Genomic DNA, 23,875 nt, shown 5'->3' with positions numbered 1-23,875 from the left:
CAAAGCAAAGAATGCTTTTTCTGTGCCGCAAATAGTCAATATCTGTCCACCTTAAAATGTTTACTTTTTCATGGGGAGACTCAACAAATCTGAGCTTGAGTTGGGCCTTTACCAAACATACTTCTACTCAATTAGAACACAACCTCTCAAATGACAAATAGAATAAAGGGCTTTTGTATACTTTGAGATGATCTTTTTGAATAACTTTGCCAAACATGGGAGATTTTGTACAACAAGGTATATTTAAGCATAGATTTTGGGTCTTTTCTGAAAGCCACATAGTTTATTTCATCCTGCAGCTTTTAAAGAAATCAGGGCTGCCAGACATCCCTATTTGAGCGGCACTGTCCCGGGATCAGCAACCCGCTCCCGAGTTCTGCACTGCTGGTTAAAATACCAGTGAAAGCCTCTGCTTTGTTTTTTTTTTTTTTGATTGGCCCATATGCCAGTATATGAGCCAATCAAAAAAATTACAAAACGGAGCTATTTCTGCTTAATGTGGAACTGCCTGATGTTCTGCATTAAACAGAAGAGGGTCTGCTGTGCGATTTTTTTGATTGGCATGTATACTGGCATACAGGCCAATCAAGACTTGTCAACACAGAGCTACTTGTGTTTAATGCGGAACTGCAAGGCGTTCCACATTAAAAGACCTTTTTTTTTTGTCTTTACTTAGCGTGAAGGACCTTTTTTTTATTTTTGTTTTGTCCCTACCCATTCCGCAAGAAATCTGGCATCCCAGACAGAAATACAGTCACTTTTTTTGGCTGGTCTTACCCTTTGCAAGCAGCTTTAGAGTTAGCTAAATAACTCAGTTTGAATACTCATCGGTGTCCTTTATTTCAATTTAAAGAACTTTTATTCAGCTAACAGATTAGAAAAATGGCTATCTGAATCTACAGCAAGACTTGGCTGCTAGCTTTTGTGTGGTGTAAAGAAGAAATATATGATCACATGCAGTTCCTTGCTTCTTGTTTCTCTGTTGCTGGGTAAATCAAGACTGTCATTACCATAATCCCACAAGAGGACAGAAAGTTTCATTAACATTGTATATGTTTCCTACACCAAAAGCAAAAGTTTTCTTTTCTTTGTGTAATGGAGCACTGCTGTATGCGCTTGCATAACACCAAAACTACATCTGTTTTTTCCCCTATATTGCAATTTATTATTAGTGAGAATTCCCACATTTAAGTTTTCTGTAGGAATCATGCACATTACCATGGTTGCAGTGAGCTCGGAATACAACTTGGAGCGTGGACAAAATCAAAGTGACCAAAGCAGGTGACTGCTGGCAATGTTTGTATGCAAAATGTCAGTGTTTTTGACACTTTTGTATGGCAAGGTAAAAAGAGGTAATCCCTCCATTTTTTTTAAATAAGTACCTATTTTGATACTGCACTGCATTTCTTACTGGTTGAAACCCTTCAGCAGAATGCAACAAACAACTGAAATCATGAGCCCTTAAAGATATTTTCTTTTGCAAATTTTGCCTCTCCTGCTCAACGGTCTCCTCCTGTCCAGTCACTCCATTTATTTCTCCTTAACGGTATGTGGGACAGCTGGGGGGGGGGGGGCAGTCAATAATGCAACTATCAGAAGTGGTTCAATTTTAGTGCCTGTAGGCCCTATCCCTCTATCTTCCTAATAACATTCTATGGTGGGACATGCAATGGGCATTAGTGCTGCATCACCCTTCACTTTGGCAAGACCCTTCCACCAGTAGGATGTCCTGGTTACCCCCCTCCAAAGGCACTGTGTGGTCATTTTCTTAGGCTCTACCTGGAAATCTAGCAAATTAAAGTGTGTCACTGGACAAGCACATGCAGAGACACATGCACACAAACACACACACACACACACACACACACACACACACACACACACACACACACACACACACACACACACACACACACACATTCTGCATGCCCATCCACTCCTGCACTGTCAAGCATCCAAACCACAGAGTCACAGTTATCACTCTCAATTCCTCTACGTCACCAGTGAGTTTGAGACTCATGCAATAAGGTAAACCTGCAAGTATTATTTTTACAATATATAGGCTGAAACATAATCACAGTTTCCCAGCACAACACAGGGTGGGTATGAGTGATACTCATCTAATAAAAAACAGATGCTACATTATAATAATCCACACTTAATTATGTCAAAGGAAGCAGAGGTTCACATAATTAAGATTGTGTTTTAGTTTTCAGTAAGTCCTGTAAACTGGGGTGCTCATAGAGGGTAGCATAACTGTGTCAACAGCCAAACTTTGCTACTGCCAGTGGCTTCTCACTAATGCAAATATTTGTAGTGTTTAAGTTTTACAGCCCAGAGGATTTTATCTGTTTGCATTATGTTCTGTTTTACCATTCTAACTTGCAGTTAGTCAGTTCTCCATGTCAAAATTGCAGCATATGCTATGGTACACATTCACTTCCAATCTTGTGTGTAATATATAATCTACATAAAACCATAGCTATTTTACCAGTTTACTCAAAAAGTGCAGCAACTTTACAGTACGTACAGAAATATGGCAATACATTGGTGAACACACAATCCCCAAGTGTATTCAGCTGTAAATACAAATATTCACCTATATGGAAACATTGCATAAGTGTTACATCAACTTTTTTCATTTTGTATACATGTCAAAAAGAGAACTATTCAAATTCATGCCAAAGAGAAGACTATGCCTGCAGGAGAGTTTCTTGGAGCCTACTGCCAATTGGGAAGCAAACTATAAAAGCTTGGAACTTAGAACAGTTGAAAAATCTGCACTACAAAAGTTTGTCAGCTAGTAGGACATGGGACTTGCTGGTAATTGGCTAAAAAGTAAATCAAATTTGCTAGCAATAAATGCCTTGGACTCCGAACCTGGTTACAAATGAGCCCAATGGAAGACAATGAATATCAGATTCAGGTCAGGTATTAGGCATTACCATAAATTGTGTGGAGGAAGATATCTCAGAGCTTGAGGTCAGTTCAGGTAAAAGAAAAGTAACAAAAGTTACTGTCTGTCTGGAAATATTTCATGTGGACATCTGGCTCTGCCCCTGATGGCAGAAGAAGGAGCGTGACTGTTATTATTATGCTTTTCCTTATACATTTCCAATTGCGACTCATGTTGATCCTGAGAATTGCAAGGCAGTATGTGTGAGCAATATGGATACTATGTATTCATAGACTCTTTCTATTTATTATGCAAAACAACAGTTATGTCACTTATAGTCAGTGCACTGAAGCAAAGTATAGTGATAGTGATTAACAGATAAAATTGTACTTGATTTTATCACATCTGTGTTACAAACCATCACTTAGAACTTCTTGGCAAAAGCAGTTGCTTCTACCTCCTTTAGGATATATGCAGAGATCCATTTAACAAATATCCAGCATTTATATTAGACCCATTTTAGAGGTTTGACATAGTCAAATTGGAACATATTTTCTATCAGACTTACTTAAGGATCCGACATCACTAATATGAAGGTCTGCCATTAATTGTGGTCACAGGTGTGTTTTGGCTAATGTGATTTCAGATAGGGAACCATAGCATTTGTGAGTGACTTGAAATTATTTTTTTTGTAAAACAAAGCCTCTATGGAGTCTGCCTGAATGCATGCTTCAAATACTGGTAGATACATTCCATAACAACCCTCCTCTATTCCTGTGACAAAGCAGGCAATGATTGACCTGCCTTCCTGAGATAAGAAAAAAAAAGAATAGAGAAAAAGGTCTTCATTGGTAAGGGTATAATATGTATTACTTTGAATTGTTGCCCAGATGTGCAAAAACCTGCAATTGTGGGCTGAATCTAAAGGGTCAGTATGCTATTGTGAATGGTAAACTTGTTTTGTTTTCACTAAAGTTATAAACTGATGCTGACTAGGCTGGTCCTACATTTGTGCATTATTATGCCTAAAGTGGAAAACATATACCAGAGTACCTTCTGAAGTTATTAAAAGTGATCCTGACATTATGTTTATAAGATTTAGCTATATACAGGCGATCCATCACATTATAATGCATACCTCTCAACTGTACAGATTTTGGAAGAATGATCAGATTTTTGCCTCATATTTTTTGTCCGTTTTTTCATAAAATTGTGGTTTTCTGCCAAACTAGTGGCAAATCATTAAAGATTGAAGTTATAAAATATTGACAGACATTTGAGTTTCAGACTTCATACCCTTCAGAAAATTCATGCTAATGCAAAACCTGTTATTCTATAAACTTTCTAAGTTTCTAATCACAATATTTAAAATTTGTCCCTATTTTTGGGCCTTTGTCTCACTTTGGCTTTGTCCAGATCTCTTGCTCTAAGAGGTTGAAAAGTATGTGCATAAGCCTTAACTCCAAGGTTTCCGCATCAGGGTAGGCCTTTCTGATTCAGAGATTAGCCTCCTAGTATGGTTTTCCCCTGACAGAGGCTGTAGTGCAGAAACTGGTCTCACTGAAGAAGCTGCTTGCTAATGTGGCAGTCTGAGAGAATGCTATTGATAATTAGCCATGTGCTCTTAACTCAAAATGTGTGTGTGTGTGTGTGTGTGTGTGTGTGTGTGTGTGTGTGTGTGTGTGTGTGTGTATGTGTGTGTGAGTGTGTGTGTGTGTGTGTGTGTGTGTGTGTGTGTGTGTGTGTGTGTGTGTGTGTGTGTGTGTGTGTGTGTGTTGTTAGGTCTGTCAGTGCAATGTCTGATTAAGAGGTATGAATGTAATAAGCCACTAATGAAGTGTTTCTATTTTGATTTTACCATGTCTCTGAACTGGAGACTATCTCTGTCCTGGTAACTGACCAAACAGCATTGGCCGATCAGTGCAGTCTGAGTGAATCTCTATTAATCTTGTCTAATGTCTTGATAACCCTCACTTCTTTTTCTGCCTGCATTAAGGAAACAAACTCATTGCTATGAATCTTTTTCAGATTATGCATTGAACTTGGAAAAACAGAAACTCCATTTTTGTTATTTAACCTCATTTATAAAGGAGATTATATTAAATACTGCATCCCCTGGATTGAATATATTCCATGCAAGAATAAAATTATTCTTACACAGAATGGTTCATGTCCATTTAGCACAGCAGCGCGCCTTGCATATTCATGAAGGCGCGCAACTGTACTTCCTATATGGACATGAACCGTGAACGAGTGCAGGGGGTGTGTCCAAGTAGTGTACGGACACTGAACATGCCCCCTGCACTCAGAAAGTGCCGTAAGGCACTTTCTAAATTGAACTGGCATAATATTAGAGATGTACTCTAACATTATGCCAGTATTTCAGTGTCTGCGGACACTGAAATGAAATGATCATTTCAGTGTCCGCAGACACTGAAATAAACCTCAGCATGAAGAAAGCAATGCAGCAGGTGAGTGACAGATTCTGTGACACACCCCTTGTATTGCCAAAGTGCTGTAAGACACCTCTACAAGCTGCTAAAGCAGGAAATGTGTGCAAATGCACAAATAATGGGGGATAAATCCCTCAAAATGGACAAAGCACACATATAGCCCACAAAACTGAGAATGTTGATAGAAAACAGGTCATGCATTAGCATGAATTATGGAAGGGTAGAAGTCTGAAAGCAAATGTATGCCAATATTCCCTTACAGGAGTGCATGTTGACAAAGGCACAAATGATGGGGAGAATAAATAATAAATTAGGGACACGTCTGAAAAACCGCCCTCACACACTTAGAAATTTGATAGAAAACAGGATATGTATTAGTAGGAGTCCCTGAAAGATAGAAGCCTGAAAGCCAAATGAATGCCATTATTTTACAACTGCAGTCCTCAATGACTTGTCAGAACACCACAATACTCACTTATATGCATAATAATATACGAACACCACAAGACTCACTTATATAACATAATAATATAATAATAATATATATATATTTTCTAACCTAAGGAATGTTTGAGTGTAGCTAAGCAGGTGTGCATGTTATGGCCCCCCAGTTAGCATAGTTTAAACATCCCATAGGAGATAAATGCAAATATACAGATGAAAGTTCCAAGTTGAGATAGTGTGGTGATTAGAGTTCCAGCTTTACATGCATGCTTTCACAGTTCGAGTGCCAAGACAGGCAACTTATTTTTCTATGGGAAAGTAGTGTTAAAATTTTTTTTGTAAACTTAAATTATGTAGCAACTGTTTTTGTCAAACAGGTTAGTGCAGCAGGTCCAAAAGTGAAATGTCAGTCTAGAAACCCCCATATAAACAAATGTGCCCCATACAGTATAGTCACATGAGAATATAATTTAATGAAAGCACATAGGGGATGTCATGGAAGGTAAACATAAAATTATAATAGCTCAGTAATGATGAATCAATCCCACAATCCCGATACTTTATAAAATGAAATATTAGCAATGCTAAGTAGTGCTCAGCTATGCTAAGCTTGTGTAAGCATTGCTTAAATGTAAATGCTAAGCAATAAGTAGTCCAGCTAAGCAGATTTGTGCATTGGTAAGCAGTGCTCAATATCTATCCCTTTAAGCACTGCCAACCTTAGCTGAGCAGTTTTGCCCATTGCTTTGCTTAGCTTAGCATAGTTAAAATGGTCCAATGATGGCAAATGGTGGGAATTTGGCTTTATTTAAACCTCACAGGTGGGAATCCAGCCATAACCACTTGTAGCTCATCCTTGCAGGAACTATGTTTGGCTTAGGAGAGGGTATGAACTTTCAGGCACAATGCTGGGGCATTCCATAGTCTAGGGTCATCGTTGGACTCCTAGTGAAAGACCATGAGAAGAGACTGCTGCAGGGCCAGTACCAGGGCTCCCAATACAAAGTGGAGGCCTGAGACCATCTCGCATGTGATCTCACCAGTGCTGCTGGCATCCATTGAACTGGTGAGCAGGTCTGGCACCATTTTGCTGACCTCAAGCATAGGAAGAGGGAGCTCTTGGACCAGTGGACCCAAGACGTATGGGCACAGAATGTCCCAGAAGTGTGTAAGTATCAGTATCAGTATCAATTAGTGTTTACCAAAGTCCAGCCTGTGTATGTGATTGATAGGTATGCATAAATATTTCTTTAGCTCCTGTACGACTGCAGATGAGAGGGCTGCAAACATAGATACCCATGCCAGCAGGTTGCTAAGGCTGTGCTGGGAGGCTGGTTAGTATAAATCTAACTTGCAGTATTCAGGGCAAATAAATAGAAAGGAGTAGAATGTCAACTGCTAGTAGGTTAAAATGTGTACTGTATGTAATGAGTAAACGAGACCTTAGCAGAGTAATACTGATGTACAGGATATCTATCAATAAAAGTGCCAGTACCCTTCAATAAAACTAAAAACACCAGACTGTTGTGTTTACTTTGGTATATGGTGGTATGAATCTAAATGTCCACAGGTTCTGCACAACTATGGTGCTGACAGCATGAATTAATTGAGGCTCATCTGACAAAGAATGTGGAGCTGTATGCATAATTTCAGCCAAGAATATGTGAATATGTACAGAAACAGTCAGGTAGTGTTAACAGAAATTTCCTCCACAGGTCTGTCAGGTAAGGAAATGTTTCAAGTAGCTGTAAGAAGGCTGTACTAATACACTGTGTACAACACTTCCATTGTCCAACCCCAAGGCTGCAAATGAAAGCAAGATAAGTACATACACCAAGCGGTTTCTTCTGATTAATGTCCCTCAAGTGTCACTCTGTCATGGCTAGTGGTCACCGCTGACAATACCCAGGGTGACAGACAGAAATCCAGGCAGAGTATGGCAGTAGCATAAACACAGCATGAGTGCAGTGCACCACTGTCAGTGTTGCCTATGTAACCATGAATATGTGAATATGTGTAGAAACAATCAGGTGGTGTTAACAGATATTGCCTCAACAGGTATGCTAGGTAATGAAATGTAAGTATTAGCTTTAAGAACACACTGAGATAATCGGATGAAGGGCTCTGAGCCAACAAATCTGCGCTATATAACATTAAATATCCTGTTTTTCCTGCTTATTTTTACGAGTTATTTATAGCACTTCTATTGTCTGCATATACTTTTCTAACTAGTTTCACTGTGTGTGAGGTATTAACTAGAAATTTTCTTCAATTGTTAAGCATCTGGTTGGGTTTGTTTCTTCTACTTTCCTGCTAAGGAGAGTATCAAATAACTTGTTTGCAGTTAAAAGTATTCTCTAGAGTCTCCTTGATCCTTTATCTGTTTAAACATTTCTGCAGTTTTTTCTACCTAAGTAGTGTGGGCAGTGAATCATTGTCCATATTCAGGCTTGTATTTTGGGCCTAGTTGTTTGTTGGTAGAGGCTGTGTGCCTGAGCACATGTTCCAGGCCATCATAGTGTAGCCAAAGCCAGTTTAGCATTTCAGTGAGAGTGAATTGTTTATGGTCATTGGCTGATTTGGGGTTGCCTGGACTACTGCTTGGAATAAGCACCTCATTGGTTCTTTCAAACATTTTTTTTAAGTTGTTTCTGGTTTCAACTTTGTTACTTAAGAAGTTAACTTGTGAGTGTCTCTGCCATTTCACACTGAGATAATCGGATGAAGGGATCTGAGCCAACAGATCTGTGATATATAACATTAAGTATCCTGCTTATTTTTATGAGTTATTTATAGCAGTTCTATTGTCTGCATATACTTTTCTAGCTAGTTTCACTGTGTGTGAGGTATTAACTAGAAATTTCCTTCAATTGTTAAGCATCTGGTTGAGATTGTTTGTTCTGATTTCCTGCTAAGAAGAGTATCATATAACTTGTTTGCAGTTAAAAAACATTCTCTAGAGTCTTCTTGATCCTTTATCTGTTTAAACATTCCTGCAGTTTTTTTCTACCTAAGTAGTGTGGGCAGTGTAGCATTGTCCATATTCAGGCTTGTATTTTGAGCCTGGTTGTTTGTTAGTAGAGGCTGTGTGTCTGAGCACATGTTCCAGGCCATCATAGTGTAGCCAAAGCCAGTTTAGCATTTCAGTGAGAGTGAATTGTTTATGGTCATTGGCTGATTTGGGGTTGCCTGGACTACTGCTTGGAGTAAGCACCTCATTGGTTCTTTCAAGCTTTTTTTTAAAGTTGTTTCAGGTTTCAACTTTGTTACTTAAGAAGTTAACTTGTGAGTGTCTCTGCCATTTCGCACTGAGATAATCGGACGAAGGGCTCTTAGCCAAAGAATCTGTGATATATAACATTAAGTATCTGTCTTTTTGCTTATTTTTACGAGTTATTTATAGCGCTTCTATTGTCTGCATATACTTTTCTAGCTAGTTTCACTGTGTTTGAGGTATTAACTAGAAATGTTCTACAATTATTAAGCATCTGGTTGGGCTTGTTTGTTCTGATTTTTGTTTCCCACCCTCCGTCCCTATTGGTATCCTGTTTTTATACCTGGAGGCTTTGCAGTTGCCCACCCCTACTGTAAATTTGATCTGGTACACTCCTCCCAGTCTAGTGTCATTATCACATTCTACCTAATCCAGGGAGAACATTTAAGAAGGCCAACCCAGTTAGTTTCTGCTCCTCCTTTCCCCTTTCCACAAAAAAAAAAAAATTCTAAGCTTGTTTCCTGCCTTTCCTGTAAGTCATCTAGTCCAGATACAGAGTTAAGACACAAGCACAAACTGGATCCGTACTACCAAAGGAAGAAGCACCACAGTGTATCCAACTGTCCAAATAAATCCTGCAAGCACGATAAAGTAACATACTGTTTATTACAAAAAACAAAAAATCACATAAAGCGCTTTTCGTCAGGCCACATAGCCCAACTTCTTCAGATAATTATACAACATAGGACATAAACTATATAGGAAGTGAAAAGGAAGTGAAAAGTCAGCTGGTTCCTGAATCAGCAGGAATCAGTTGCTCTTAAAGTGGCAACCACCTTCATTCATTACCAAAAATAAATAGCTTAAACAGCTCTCATCTACACATTGTTTTAAAACAATATTTTAAAATAATAGACAAATAGTATAAAAAGATCTAAAACAATAATTATATATTATGAGATATTAATGCAGTTAAATTTAAAAGTATATGTATGTATTTATATTTTATAATAAATCTTAAAAGCATGTGGATAAAAACATGTAAATAAAAAAAAAAACAGCAAAACCTGACTTAAAAAGCTAAAAGTCAAATACACTCTAAAACAATAGTGTGCATAGACCATTTTAAACACAGCATAATAGTCAACTCCTAACCAAATTTTTAAGTTGTAGTATACACTTAATTTAATACATTTCATTAATGCCCGGAGGGTAACATGCAAGGGTACGTAATTGCCAACTCAATTCTAATTTCTCTAAGAACAAGGAAAAAGGCCTTCATCTAGGGTCATAGGGAATACAATCTATAGCCCTAAAAGTAAAACCATGGGTGGGTGCTTTCATAATGTGCCTGGCCAATGCGTTGTTTGATGTGTTAGACCTAATAGCTTATGTGTGTTCATAAACCCTGTCCCTAAGCCTTCTGTCAGTTTTTCCAATATAGAAGACAGGACAGCTATGACACTTAGCCAGGTATACAACTCCCTTGGAGTTACAATCAAATTTGTACTTAGTATTGTATTCAGAACCTCTTATACTAAATTTTGTTCCCTGCTCCATATATTTACAAAAGGGACATGACAAACACTTATTCATACCTGCATGGTTAAATGTAGTAGAATTGAGTACCGAGTTTCCACTAGATTCTTTAAGTTGAATTGAGTTGGCAATTACGTACCTTTGCATGTTACCCTCTGGGCATTAATGAAATGTATTCATTTAAGTGTATACTACAACTTAAACATTTGGTTAGGAGTTGACTATTATGCTGTGTTTAAAATGGTCTATGCACACTATTGTCTTAGAGTGTATTTGACTTTTAGCTTCTTAAGTCAGGTTTTGCTGTTTTTTATTTAACACCGTAACAAAAATTAAACTCCAATATAGGAATTCACCAAAGAATTGAATTACAACCAGGTCCACCACAGAATGAGGGTGACAATAAGGCAAAGACCACGGACAGATGAAAAAGAAGCTATTTAATCCAAACAAGCACACCGACTGAGCGCTTTCACCAGATATACTGGTATCATCAGAGTCATACAAAATCATTACACCCAGCTGGTTCATTTATATAATCATTAAAACCAATTATTCAATTATAAATTTCTAAATTGCTTGAATTTCTTAAAAAGACACATTCAAATTGACAATATTCAAAGTTACATACTTAATAGAAATATCTAGGCATATATATTGAAATGTCATCAAAACCCAAGATACTCATTTTCATTAACAACATGCATGAAATATTTAAAAATATAATAAAAATAAATGTGTATTATTATATATTATATATGTAATGTGTACACTTCCACAGAAAACAAATAAATAACAAATGAGATGAAATACTCAATAATATGCTCAATAAGAATTATTGTGTAAATAAACATAACACAGTATATTAAATCATTAATCACCTATGACCACCATAATACCCTAACATGATATGTGCCTAAATATAATTGGCCCTATGCTTCAACAAAGGTTTCAAAGATATACTTTCGTTAATCCCTGGAAATTTGGTGGCATTTAACCTAATCTGCCACTCCATCTCTCATAGGGCTACAAGATTGTTGACATCACCATAACAATTAGGTTTTATCCTATCTACTATGAAAAACAAAAACTTTTTAAATTGACAACAACTCTTAGTGTGCAAAAAAAGGGCATTGTGGTCATCACCCCTTCTAATAGAACCGCAATGCTCCCTGATTCTCTCTTTCAAACCTCTCGTAGTCTTACCTACATAAAATGCTTCGCATGTCATGCAAGAAGCTACGTATACACAGTTGTTCGTAATGCAATTACAACGTCCAGGACAAGCAATAGTACGCCCGTACCCTGCCACCGTGAGGTTAGAACCTTCAGCTATATATCTGCACCATTTACAATGACCACATTTACTCATTTGTGATCGCATGAACCCATCATTTTTCCTCTCCAAAATATCCTTCAAATTGTTTCCCCTACTATACACAATCATAGGAGCATCACCCAAAATTGTTTTTAAACCCTCACTCAAGAAATAATCCCACAAGCCCTTCAAATTTGCACATATTTCAAGAGAACTGTCATTGTATTTCAATACAAAAGTAGGACTAGTCACGTCTAAACCCTTATTAAAGTCTTCACTATTAGGCTTAGCAATGATGGAATGTATACCCTTTGTTTTCAAAATCGGGACATATTTACTTCTCCTCTTCCTGTATACTTCCTTTTTGGTTTTGATTAGAAGTGTCAATGGATAACCCCTCTCCAAAAATAAACCAATCAGTGTATGCATCTCATTTTTGAAATCCTGGTTGTCACTAATCAACCTAGATAGATGAACCATCTGGCCTTTGACCAAACCTCTCCTCTGGTGAATCGGATGGCAACTGGTATAGTGCAACAAAGAATTAGCATAACTAGGTTTCCTATAAATGTTACTAAGAAACCCCAATCCATTTTTGGAAATCCTAATATCCAAATAATTTGCATAATCACGACTCCAATTATACGTGAATTTTAAAAACCCAGAACAGTTATTTAAATAATCAATAAATTCCCTGGCACTTACAGCATCGCCCTTCCAAAGAATGAGTAGATCATCAAGAAATCTGTTATACAATAGTATGTTTTTGACAAATCTAGAATTAAAAATGTTTTCTTTTTCCCAGGCCAAAAGTACCAAATTGGCAAAAACTGGGGCACACTTGGCACCCATTGCTACCCCAGTTAACTGCTTGTACCTTTCCCCTTCAAAAATAAAAAAGTTGTTGTTAAGCACCAATTCCATTAGCCCATGACAAATCTCCAATTTCTCAGAATTGAAACTCATGCTAGAATGCAAACTGTCATAAAATAGCTCTAGGCCCTCTTGATGTGGGATCACAGAAAACAAATTGATGACATCGATTGTCAAAAAACCAAAGCTACCCAATTTTGAAAAATCAACCAAATTTAATCTCTTCAAACAATGCCATGAATCCTTTAATATGTGCTCAGCATCTATTAGAGCTTTTTTACAGTAGAAGTCAACGTAAGCAGCCAAAGGCTCAGTCTTAGAACCTTTTGCCGAAACAATAGGGCGAAACTGTAAGCATTCTGTTCCCTTGTGTACCTTCGGTATACCAAAAAATTTTGGCATATTAGGGAACTTCACTACCAGAAAATGAAAATCAGCTTCATTAATGGCTCCTTGGTATAAGGCGTCCAACAAATATAAATCAATTCTCTGATATGCCAAATTGATCTCATGCACAGATACCCTGCCATAAGTGCTGTCATCATTCAAAATTTTCATAATTTGACCAACATAGTCAATATGGTGCATGATGACCATCCCCCCTCCTTTGTCTGGCCTCATGCATCTATATTGGCCAGATTATGTAAATTCTTTAAGTACGGCCCTTTCATTTTTAGTCAAATTGTCAACATATGTAGCCTTTCACAAACACATTCTCCTCAATTCGTATTCAACCATTTTTTCAAAAGTACTAATTTCCTTGTTAGGAGGTGGAACAAAAGTACTTTTCCTCCGAAGTACACTACCTTGAGATACTCTGTCCTGAGTATTGTTACCCAGACAAGACAAATGAAAATAAAGTTTCAAATTTATTTCCCTCACAAATAGCTTAAAACTTTTTAATACCTGCATTGTGTCAATATTGAAACTCGGCACAAATTTTTCACCCTTACTAAACAATTTGAAATGTGAATCATTAAGCACAAGATCAGTGTAGTTATATATGATAAATCCCATTTCCTTATTAATACTGTGTTTCATATCTTCATTTGAAATAAATGTCACAATGTTGGCACCTTTTGTCTCTACACCAACATTACACAATTCAAACCCTGAACTTGCTTGGGCCAAATCTATTGAAGTATCAACTTCCTTATTATCAAGGACAGGTTTTGCTGTTTTTATTTACATGTTTTTATCCACATGCTTTAAAGGTTTATTATACTAGAACATAAAAATAAAAGTATAAATACATACATGTAATTTTAACTTTAACTGCATTAATATTTCATAATAGATAATTATTGGTTTTAGATCTTTTTATACTATTTGTCTATTATTTTAAAATATTGTTTTAAAACAATGCGTAGATGAGAGCTGTTTTAGCTATATATTTTTGGTAATGAATGAAGGTGGTTGCCACTTTCAGAGCAACTGATTCCTGCTGATTCAGGAACCAGCTGACTTTTCACTTCCTTTTCACTTCCTATATAGTTTATGTCCTATGTTGTATAATTATCTGAAGAAGTTGGGCTATGTGGCCTGACGAAAAGCACTTTATGTGATTTTTTGTTTTTTTGTAATAACCAGTACGTTACTTCATCGTGCTTGCAGAATTTATTTGGGCAGTTGGATACACTGTGGTGCTTCGTCCTTTGGTAGTACGGATCCAGATACAGAGTTTCTGTATCCAGGACTGTTTGTAAGCTTCTTAGCCCCCAAGACTTTATGTGTTGGAGGGAAGCCTTCTAGTTTAATTTTGTTTCTTAGAACTAGCCAGTTTTCTAGTTTCAGCACTCATATCTGTTTCTCTGAGCTCAGCTCTTGCTCAGAACTCATTGTAAGCACTAAATAAGCTACAAATTACTGCAGCACTCAACTTTCCTCACTTGTCTAGAGGAAAACAGTTTTAGTACTTAATAAATAAGCACCTATCCTGGCATGCCTAAGGATCCGTTCTCAGTGTTTCCTCCTGCCTACCTGATGAATCTGGGCATCTTGGGGCAATGCAGCAATTGCCTCATGTACATAGACAACCGTCTCCTCCTACCAACCAACACTACAACCTGTGAGAGATGCACTTATATAGCCTAATTGGAAGCAAAGCTCTCTTCACCCAAGACTGGACTAGACAGTCAAGAAAAGAAGGTAAACACTTGCACCACACCACACTCATCACATAGTCCCTCAAAACCTACACCACCAAAACACACACATAGAAACACAAAACACACACCTACATTTGTGGAGGCACTCATTAAAAATCTACTCAAGCAACAGGGACCTCCAAAGCAGAAATGCAATCAACATCCACCCCCCCCAACACAACCCAAATGACACATAGCCCACAAACTCAGTGTGCCACTCAACCACAGCCAATAAGGCATAACAATGTCCCCAACACTCTAGTCATAGGTGACTCTATAGTCAGGCACACTGATGTTCCACTCACAGGCTAAACAAGGCGAAAGTTGCTGTCATCAGCCTGTCAGGTGCCAGGATCCACCACATAATGCACGCACTCAGGTCACTCCACAACAAGTACAGATATGACTCTGTCATTGTCCATGTTGGTGTGAATGACCTGAGATGTACCTCCCTGGGCTACATGAAAAGAGATATGAAGGAGCTCTCCGATCTTGTAGCCCAGGCAGGTATGACCCTAAACCTGAGTAGCATCCTGCCGTTACCCAGAATGATACCACAGTACAAGAACAAAATGATTGACATCAACAATTGGCTACACTTCTAGTGTCATTCTAAGGGGATCCAGTATCTGTCTGCCTGGGATGACATGATCGACAAACCATGATGCTTTGCTAGAGATGGCCTGCACCTGTCACCCTTGGGATTCCGGCTGCTGGCTAAGGCTCTTGCCACCCCTATAGTGCCTTTTTTAGGCAAGGTTCAAATGACAAATTCACCACCGTAACAGGTACAAGCAAGCAAAATCTGAGGGTAATGCTATTTAATGCTAGAAGTCTAAACCTCAAAATGCACTCACTCGAGGCACTCCTTAAAATGGAGAACATTGACATCTGTGCAGTGACAGAGACCTGGCTCAAGGCTCTAGAGAGCACCCCTGCATTACCAGGCTATAATTTATACCACACCTTTCAGCCACCTTACCTGGACCAAAACACTAAAGGCAGAGGCATGTCCATATCCATTAAGGATATCCACACCTCCAGGCTAGTTTCTCAGCATAATGCATCCGAGATTATCCAAGTGCATCTAACTCTGGGCAAGACCACAATCCAAATTTTAGCTTGCTACAGATCCCCCACCATGCCCCAGGATTCCGACTCCTCATTTCTTGATACACTGGAAAATATTAGGGTACAACCTAACACCCTAATAATGGGAGATTGCAACTACCCCACCATTAACTGGGAAAACTACTCATGTACCAACTCTTGTGCTCAATGTTTTCTGGAATTCATAAATTCCAACACATTGGATCAACTTATCCACACCCCCACCAGGGGCAGCAATATCCTAGACCTGGTCATTACCAACATGGGCAACCGGTGTTCAATGCCACAGGTCAATTCCTCGTTGGTCAGATCCTACCACAAGCTAATCAACCTAGACATCCACATCCCACCCCCCATTAGGGAAACCACCATAAAAAAATTCTCCAAAGCGTACTTCATGCTTCTTAAGACAGAAGGGGCAAACATCACGACATCCATGCTGACAGACAATAGAGGTACGACTGCTGAATCTTATACAAATGCACTTTATAAGCACTTACATGAGTGCATAGATTGTACAATCCCTAACAGAACCAAGATGCTATCCTCCAAAAAAAGGAAGATAATCTGGTGGTCCACTGCCATAAATAAACTCTACAACAGAAGAAAGAATCTGTTGCAAAAATGAGTAAAATCCCATGATTGGAGGAACTCCGTGGTCAGCCTCAGTAAGAAGCTGAGATCCCTCATAAAATCCTCCAAAGCTAGTTATGAAAACAAAATCACCACTGATTCTAAGGGCAACCACAAAGCATTCTATAGCTATGTCAAGAATCTCAATGGCAACGCTCAGATCTGCTCTGAGTTACAGCACAGTGGCACTAAATATACAGAACCAACTGATATTGCCAACATCCTGGCAGATAGGTTCAGTGCTAACTTTACCCCTGTCTCACGCCCTAAAGGACCCATCTCTATACTGGAAGAATACAAAGTTCCTGTAATCAGGGCTGCGCAGGTGAAAAATGTACTCTCCAAAGCCAAGAACACAGCATCCATGGGACCTGACAACATCCCAGGCTGCGTTCTACATGAACTACAGAATGAACTGGCACCCCATCTAAGTACCATGTTCAATCATAGCCTCACCTCAGGCTTTGTGCCCACTGAATGGCACACAGCAACGGTTATCCCAGTCCACAAAGGGGGAGCCACCATGGACCCCAGGAACTACTGCCCCATTAGCCTGATGAGCCTGGTCTGCAGGGCTATGGAATGTATCATCATGGAACTTATAAACAATGACATTGGTAATCTCCAAACTCTGGACCCTACACAGTTTGGGTTTGTAAAAGGTAGATCATGTCTCCTAAACCTGATAGACTTCTTTGAAGCAGTCACCAAAGCTGTAGATGAGGGTAAGGTGGTCCACATAGCCTATCTAGATCTTGCCAAGGCTTTCAACACCATCCCCCACTCTGGAATTATAGATAAACTCACTAAACTAGGTATAAATCCCTGTGTCACACGATGGGTTGCCAACTGGCTCACTGGCAGAACCCACACTGTGCAAGTAGAAGATTGTAAATCCAACTTCAGACCAGTGACAAGTGGAGTACCACAGGGTTCAGTCCTAGGTCCTCTCCTGTTTGGTATCTACTTCTCTGAAGCACAGGCTAACACAGAAGGTCTTTGGCTAACAAAGTACGCAGATGACTGCAAGCTAGGAGCCATAATCAAAACTCTTAACGATGTGGACATCCTACAAATGGTCCTCACTGAGACAGATGCCTGGTGTCAAAGCCATGGCCTCAAGCTCAATCCAAAAGGTACATTGTTATCCCTTTTGGTAAAAACTTTGTACCCATGAACTACCACATAGGTGGTAGTCTACTTAACACTGAAAGTGTGATAAGAGGCCTTGGGACACAGGTGGACAGTACTTTCTCCTTTGATAATCACATTGCCACAGTAGTCAGGAAATCCTTCTACGTGGCACACCTCATCACAAAAGGTTTTTCATCCAGGAAAAAAGAGCTCATTGTTCCCCTCTACTCATCACTCATTAGACCCATTATAGAGTACAACGCTCCTTTTGGTATGTCCCTCACAAGACATCGACAACAACTGGAAAGGCCACAGAAATACCTCATAAAGAGGATTACCAGCCTTAAACAGATGCCCTATGCAGACCATCTCAAAAAACTCCAGCATTACTCTGTCGCATATCGCCTTCTCAGAGGCGATCTCTGCCTAACATACAAAGCTATTTCAAACCCAGAGCTGCTGGACATGCTCCACTTAAAGAAATCCAAATACCTTCGAGCTACACGCTCGAGGGACCACAATAAACAGAACATGCTGGAGGGATATATTCCTGTCCCAGAGACTTTCCATACTCTGGAACAAACTACCTATATATATCAAACAAAACTCCTCATTAACACTTTTCAAGAAAAGTCTTGATGATTGGATGGGAGATAGGAAATTCACCTCGGGGATCACTTCTGTGGCTCTGCTTGACAGGGGCGCAGGAAAATATTTTTTTTGGGTGGCAGAAGATGGGGTACCGTTTGGCTTGGCTTAAATAGGCCATAAGGCCAATAGCCTAGTACCTACCTATGAACCTATGAACCTATAAGAAGGCTTTGGTAACACACTGTGTGCAGACATTCCACTGCCCAACCCCTGGCCATAGGTAGATGTAAGGTGAGGTCATACTGTACCGTCACCCATAGCCAGGTCCGAGGTTTGGTGTGTAGCACCATCCAAAAGGAGTTTGGTGGAAAGGTGTGCCAGATTGAGGGGTGCCTGGTGCATCTTGAGGGTCAGCCTGCCCCTCCTGTCCTGCCCCCAGCAGAGCCACCTTTGGGGCCATGAAGGTGAAGTGGTGACTTCCCATAGGTGGGGACCTCAGGCCCATTGTATCCATTTGGGGGCTCATGGACATCTGATTCCCAACCACTCTGCATGTCCAAGGTGTTTACTCCCAACATGTGTCATATAGCACCCCTGTCTGCTGTATTGTCTGTCTTCCTACCCAACTTATCTCCCCAAATATACCTACTATCCTTCTCCAACATCCCACTCTCACCTTAAAGAAGGGCATCTGTTCATAAAAAAAATATGCCCTATACATAGCTGTCCATTTTGCACACATGTCCACTGGACACATGCAATCTGGTCCAATTGGCTTGACAACACATTACTGTCCTCACCCCTCTCACAAGGGTTTGAGTATCCAAATCCACCTCCAAATTCTGTAGAAATTCACAGCTGTTGCTATAGAAGAAATGGACAGCTATGGACCTTTCCTACACCCATCTTGCACATCCCTAGCTACCTTTCATACTGTACTTCCCTCTGCGTGCCCCTTTATTCACCACTTTCCTATCACCCCTTTTTCTTTTCTTTTATAGCACAGTGGTAAGCGGGAATAAGCAGCAGTAAGCTAAGCTAAAATGGATTAACCGTAGATTGCCATCACTTAGCATCATGCAAACTCACTTACAACTGCTTAAATGTGCCTTAATCACGTTGTATCCATCAGACCTTGTTCTGCCTAGAAACAAAATAGTCATCCCTACCAAGTCTCAAATCTGGGATGCTGTGTTGTACAATCACAGCAACATACCACCACACCAATTGAACTGTGAGAATCCATAATGCTTTAACAAACATATGCATTCTGGTCATTTAACATTAATGAAAAAAAACATCAGTCCTAAATCATGGGCCCATGACACTGTGCATTATAGTCAGAGTAATGTACCACTACACCATCTGAGCTGTAGAAATGAGTGTTGCTTTTTCAAACATATCATGCAATAGAGGCATACAACATTAGGGAGAAAGCTCCATGGAATCATTCATGTGTTGTATATATATATATATATATATATATATATATATATATATATATATATGTGTGTGTGTGTGTGTGTGTGTGTCTGTTGAAACACACATATATATGAAATAGTGGATAAATAATATAGCTATGCATATATATAAATATATAAAGGAAGGGAATACACACACACACACACACACACACACACACACACACACACACACACACACACACACACGCACACACACACACACACACATATAAATGTATGTACATAACATGCAGTGCAGTCAGACCTCAGAACCATCCCTCTCAACCTCTTAGTGCAAGACACCTTTACAAAGGCTGTAAAAGGGGGAGGAAATGGGCAAGATATATGGACGTATTTCAACTATCGCTGTAAGAAACAAAGACAATTGCTACAGAAACATGGTGCATTTTAGCAGACAATTACTGAAAGATATGAGGATGGAAACTGAAATGTTATGTCTTATTTACTGAGATAAATGCTTGGATAATCACAGTAATTTACCATACAAATACAAATAAAATGTGGAACAGAACAAAAGTATGGGCCAAACATCTGGACATTCTGTGAAAATTCTGGCAGTGGAGAGATATAATCTGAACCCCTTAGTGCAATGAATCTGGACCAAGCCTGACAAAGTGGGGGGACAAAGGCATGAAAATAGGGACATATCCAAAATACGTGAGTAGATAAGCTGAGAAAGTTGATGCAATGACACTGTATATCCTAACATATATTGACAGAAATATCACAAGTCTGGGACTCAATTGCTTCTCATTAGTTAATTACCTCAATCCCCACATCATCCCACTGATGTGTCAGAAATACACAACAGTTATGGGGACCAGACCAATGATATCGGCCAGACAACTGGACATCCTACGAATGTGTGGACATAACACAACATGATGGAAACTACACTCAGCTAACAAACAACATCCAAACTATAAGCAGACTGACATAACATTACCCAAATCCAGCTCTGTGGCTGTACACTTGCATTTGCAAATATAACAGGCACTACAGGGATGTAACACTAGTGGAAAACAGACACTGGTGTGGAAGTGCATACCCGCAACCAATTGCACCACAGTCACAGCAACATACCAGTAAGCAAATTAAACACTACAGTATAATGACTGTGTGAGCAACAATATCCTGTTTGCCACTCACACATTACCCCTACATATACTGCCCCAAGTCACAATATAATAGGAATCTTGAGATGTTACAGGACATGTCACGGTCTGCACGTACAAACATTTACAGGTGATAGGGAACCAGAAACCGGAGCAGCATGCACAGTCAGATAGAAAGGGCCCATGACACTCACATGTACCCATTCCTACACAGCCCAAATAACATGTACACACTACTCTGCTACACAATCCTGACATTCTGTTAAAAATGGCCAGACATACACAGATTTCTAAAATGTACAGTTTCCACAGAATGTATAGGCAGAGGACTCATACCTATGGCCACTTCCTTGTTACATGTCTGGGGGTCTCTGACATCACTGGGATGGTAGCAGGAATGAAGGCAATAAATAATGATACTACATACCTCTGAACCTCTTAGTTCATGACATCTGCACAAAGCCTGACATAACTGGGGGACAGAGGTCCAAACACAGGGGTATATTGGGCATACTGTTGTTATAAATTTAGACAGTTGCTGGTGTTACTGGGTTTGTTCATACATATCTTTTCTGAGGGATATGAAGTCAGTGACACCAATGGATGTTAGCATGTACTGTCTGCATTCCCCAGAGTATCCTACTGATTAGCTAAGGACAACGACTGTCTGGGGAAAAGATCAAACATATGAGCCACACATCTGGACAGTGTAATAGGCCTCTGGACAGTGTAGAGGTATGACTGCAGTCATGTAACATAATGGAAATCCCCTGACAGTTGCCAAACATGTCACCCAGCACCTTATGATGCACAGTAAGACCAACAGCACTGGGAAATTTATCATGTGTACTCAAATATAGCTAGCACTACAGGGATGGAACTGTAGTGAGTAGCAGGTAGTGGTGCAAAAATGTCCACCCAAAACATTTGCACCACAGTCACAGCAACATACCAGTACCCAAAATGAACTCCAGAGTACAACTGTCTGAACAAACATATCCTGATTGCCAGTACACACTACATTGACATATATTGGCCAAAATCACAGTGTACTGGGAATCCTGAGGTGTTACAGGACATTTCACAGTCTGCCCCTACAAGCATACAATCTGATATACCACCAGCAGCCATAGCAGCATGCACAGACAGAGAGGTAAAGGATGTATGGCACTCACATCTGCTTCTCTTCCTACCCAGCCCAACAAACATCTACATGCAACACTGTTAAACAATATTGGCAGTCTGTTCACAATGGCCATACATACATAACTGTCATATGTACAGATTTACACAGAATTTCAAGGGTGTGGAACCATAATCCTGACGACTACCGCATACCACGACCAGAAGTCTGCTAAGTCACTGGGATGATAACTGGAGTGCAGTCAGTAATTAATGATATACCATACCTCTTCACCTCATAGTGCAGGACATCTGGACAATGCATGATGTACTTGGGGGACAGGGGGCTGAAAAGAGGGACATATCACACATAATGGTGTTGCAAACTGAAACAGTAGCTGCTGTTACATGTGTAGTTGTAACATAACATCCCTGAAGGATATGATATCTGGAACACCAATGGATGTCAACAGTTAGTGACTACAATCCTCACATTATCCTACCAACCCCACAAAAACAGACATTGTTCAAGGAACTGACCAAACATAGCAGGCAAACCTCTGGCCCCTCTTTGGACAACATTCCAGTTAAGAGGTATGTCAGAGGCATATCACTGTCAGATTTAAAGTCACTCAGTAAATGCATGTCCAGATGAATCCTGTCAATCTAGCAACCTTCCATGTGTATAACAACACTAATGAAATACAATCTGTACCCGATTCTGGAACTTTGTCCCCCATGTTGTTGGGCTGAATCCATATGTCCTGTCCTGTTAAGTGTTCCCACCTACTGCCCTTGAAGCTGTAGTCCCACACCTCTGTAATGTCCCTGCACAGGCAAGAAAAAAGGGGCAAAGCTCACATGAAAGACTTCCCATATGTTGGAACTAGCAGCCTAGGCCCACACCACAATACTATATAGGCACCTGCATAGCTGTATGGCCTCAGCAATACCTGACAGGGCAACATCAACTCCCTCAAGGTAGGCTGTATACCTGTAGTGGACAGCAGTGATACACAACTGGCATCTTAGGTGGAAGTAATCGCAGGATGGGCCAAGAAGGAACAGGTGCCTCATTGGCAGTCATGTCAATTGGTTCTGCACAAGCAAATAAGGTGACAGGTGATGTATACTAAGGCTGTCTTTGACTGCAAACTGGATACATCCACCAAGGCCAATCACTGGGCCTTCCAGACATGTGTCAGCAATTCCAGAGGCAGCAGACATAACTGCTCTGTAGTGGTGGTCAATAACACAGCGCACACATTTGCCAAAGATATGGGCAACCAGCTGCAGACAGGTAAAGTGTAAATTTCACCCCCCCTGTCACCCCCATAGGTACACAGGTTCAAGTACAGCACCTGCCCTCCTCCTCTCATGATCAGGAGCAGGTCTGTAATGTCCTTTCAAAGGCAACACACAGAGGTCTCCATAGGCCTGATACCATTTCTGGCTGCATTCTACATGAACACAGGCATGGGTTCTCAGACCCATTCTGCATTGTAGTCAACCACAGCCTGAGCACTGGTGTCATCCCATCTGCACACAGGACAGATAAAAAGTTGATCAAAAACAGGTTATGCATTAGCATGAATGTTTTGAAGGATACATGTCTGAAACTGAAATGGATGCCATTATGTCATGATAGCAGTCCTCAATGACATGGCCGAAAATCTCAATACTCTCTGTTTAATATAATAATATAATATTAATATGCAATAGGAAATAAATAAAAATATACAACTCAAATCCCCAAACCAAGGTAGTGTAGTGGTTAGAGTCCCAGCTTTGCATGCAGGCAT

This window comes from Protopterus annectens, chromosome 2.part0 (genome assembly GCF_019279795.1).
Source record: "Protopterus annectens isolate FY-2018-M chromosome 2.part0, PAN1.0, whole genome shotgun sequence".
In the NCBI taxonomy this organism is placed as follows: domain Eukaryota; kingdom Metazoa; phylum Chordata; order Ceratodontiformes; family Protopteridae; genus Protopterus; species Protopterus annectens.
Note: the sequence above shows the minus strand (reverse complement) of the source record.